Source organism: Apaloderma vittatum, unplaced genomic scaffold (genome assembly GCF_000703405.1).
Source record: "Apaloderma vittatum isolate BGI_N311 unplaced genomic scaffold, ASM70340v1 scaffold16907, whole genome shotgun sequence".
NCBI lineage: Eukaryota > Metazoa > Chordata > Aves > Trogoniformes > Trogonidae > Apaloderma > Apaloderma vittatum.
Genome location: NW_009727958.1, coordinates 3450 through 6898, shown reverse-complemented (window position 1 = coordinate 6898; position 3449 = coordinate 3450).

Here is a 3449-nt window from a genome sequence, read left to right as displayed (position 1 = left end):
TTTATTGCCTGTGTTCTTTGATATGTGATTAAGCTTATAGCTTTGAGTGACCAAACATTTTACAGAGTAAAAGTTCTTAGAAACAGTATAACGTAACTGATATTTCCGTGTCTTATTTATCAGGCTCTGCACAAACTTGGAAGGTTGTGCTGGACTTGTACAACTCGTATATGGGAACGCAGCATACTTCTGGATATTACGAACCTAAGCCTTTGTGGCAGTACGGATCTTGTCTTTGGATTTATTTTTGTTATTTTTTTGAGGCAAAGAGACGAATGGATGCTGCTGTAAAATATTTGTAATATTTGCCATTATTGCTTTCTTTAGCAATTACTGCTTTTGCTTCAACAGATAAAGAAAATAAATCAGAGATAGAAAAATCCTAAAAGACGCTGGTAGAAGAAAGGATCATGTGGGAACTTCTGAAAATAAACTTTGTACCAAAAATTTGAAAACACAAGTAATGGAATAAATGTGTCCTTACTGAGTGCGTGTGGTTTTAAGAGGTGATGTGGAAACCAGGAACCATGTCTGTATGAAAATGTCACAAACCAGATCTTCTCAAATGTCTTTTTTCCTGTTCCATAAAACTGAATTTCATTGATTCCTCAGATGCATTAAATTTGGAGAACTGGCTTGACTGAACAACCAGCGTGAGGTCAGCTTCACGTGCGAGTCAGTCCAGCTGCTCGTTGCTGAGCTGTTCTGCGGTGTCAGCAGGGCCAGGGGCGTTCACGTGATCTTTCTCGTTAAGGCAGATGCTCTTTTATCATCGCATTTAAAATATTTGAGGTGGGGAGAGTAAGGGCACGTGGGAACCACCAAGTCCCTGTCAGTTCGGCATCGTGCTTTGAGGCTGTTTTAACATGTGGCTTTTCCTCAGAGGGGAAGAGTCTGAAATGGGGGGGTTGAGTTGAGCTCTGCGTCCCTCTGGCGAGCCTGACTTGCCATCGTCACTCGTGGAAGGTCCCGGCCGGAGGCAGCACCGCTTTCTCACCTCAGTGGCACTCATCGTGCTCATCTCCTTCAGCTGTTACACTGCAGCTACTGGAGGGGCTTGAGACCTTGCCTGAAGGACCTGGTGCCTACAGACCTATCCCCACCTGAGAAAAATATGTTTAAGGCAATAGAGTCGTACCTGGGCTGTAGCATATGTCCCAAAAAATGACATCTCTGCCTGAAGTAGTGACCTCTGCACAGGCCTGGAGATGAGCCCTGGTAGTCGGTACGGCTTGGTGTTGGGCCAAATCATTTTACTCGGTTCAATGAGAAAAAAAAAAGGGGGGAGGAAGAAAAGAGAATGCTGATTCAAGAATCCGTCAGCTAATGGAGTTATGAAAAGCTCTGGATTATGCACACAGTCACCCTTTTTTAAACAGTTACCTTTTTTGTTTACAGTGTTATCAACAATTCCAAAATGCTGCAACTTGGTCGATATTTTAACAAGAGACCAGCTGGCCTTGTGGGTTGTTTCCCCCCCTCCCAGCCTCCTCTTCCCAGCCCCTTTCATCTTCCATTTGTTTTCCTAACAATACTGTCAACTACTATTTTTAAGAATGCAAAATACCAAGCCACTTCGTGCACTGCCTTATTTTTCTTTTTGTGCCAGAAAGTCCCCTCCAGGACAATGTTCAGTTGCTCCCTGTGGGCTTGGCATGGCTTTGAAATGCTGCTGATGGTGGTCTTCAGTCTGTTGGATGCTGGTTTCTAACATTTTTGGTTGTTAAATGACTTGTTGCACTTCCAAGACTGTAAAATGAAACTTCTGAATATATTTATATGTTTCTACTGCTATAATGTCGAACTGTTAGCATTGTGACTAATTTCTCTCCCATGTGTTTCTTTACAGGCTCAGTGCTGAGCTGGTGTTCATTACCTTAAATATTTATTTGGTAGAAGAACGAAAAGATGGAAAAAGGGAATGAAAGTGTGTGTCGCACCTAGTTGATTTGTGTCTTTGGGTGAAAATAAAGGTCAGTGTTGGCAGTAATTCTGTTAGTGATTTTCAGTTTTCCTAAATGAAAGCCAAATAGGAAAAAAAATAATTGCAATAAAGGCTGTCTTAAGGGCCTAATGTGGAAGAGGGCCCACAAAATAGTCTCCAATAAGGACTTGTTCTGAACTGAAGAAGATGGTACAAATAATTTTGCGATTGTAATTGCAGTTTCTTTCCAGCAGCTGGCCAGGGCCTTCAAGTAAAGTTCAGCTGCAAGGATTTCTGTGCAAGCATTGGACCTAGCACCCACGAAATGCAAAAACAGAGGCCCAGGGAAGCTGTGATGGAAGTGGCCCATCGTTCTTAGCAACACCACAAAGCTAAAAACTGCATCGGTTTATGGTGTCATTTGCTCCAATGAATTTCAGTTGCAGTGATTTGGGGAAGGGAGCAATCATGGGCAAAGTCCATTCTTGATTTCTGCATTTTGTTTGCATTCATTCATTGAGCAGAGCTTTCCCTCTGCTTTGCCTCATGCTCTCTGTGGGCACTGATACTTGTACAAGGCAAATACGAAGCCATAGAAACTAGATTTTGTAGCAGTTTCCACTAGTCCTGTCCAGCAGTGCAAAAGCTGCATGAGAAACCAGACACTGGAGATTCACCAGTTCGGTTGTTTCCCTTGTGGAGGCTTTCCCTGCCAGCCTCTGTATGGAAAAGGAGAGCAGAACTGGAAAAGCCCATGGGTTATGAGGGTCATTCAAGGGCAGCCCCAAGTATATTTCGATGTAACATATTTTTTTCTAATTATTTAGATTTATTTCTCTTCGTTCTTGCAAGATGGCAAGACTGTAGGAAGTCCAGTTACTGGATGTTATTAGGACAGAGGTCTGCAACAGCCAAGGCTGCTGAAGTGGTGGCCGAGGGTTGCTGCCACAAGTGTTACTTGGTCCTGCCCAGTCCTGGAAACTGCAGTAGTAAAGTTTTAACCTAGAGAAGGTAACAAATCTGCTGTGATCATCATGGCCTGGTTTCATCACAAGTAGCAATTAAGCAACAAGTGTGACTGTAGCCAGGAGAAGTTAATGAGTTTTCAGAAAAACTGATAAAACTGAAAAGGCCTAGAAGGAGGCACACGAACTTCACTGCACCCAGCAGCGAGTCTAGAGGTTTGGGTTTTTTCCTATTAGAGCAGAAGACTGAAGATACCACCCTTTGCCATGACTTCTGCACTTGGCTTGTATCCATCCACAGACCACCAAGGTACAACCTCGGCTCTTGTACTATGTGGCTGAGGGAAGGAGTTCAGACATGATTCGCATCGGTGCTGGAACCGTGCAGGCCTGCATGGGAGGATGACTGCTGAGGGATTCTGCCTGGTACCTGATCGCCATCACCTTTCTGTCTTTCCAGAAAGCTTTTTTCCTTTTCTCTTTTCAGCAGCATTCTAGTCAAACCCAAGGGTATGCTCATTGTGTTCGTCATTTATCTTACTAGACAGAAAATAGTTGCA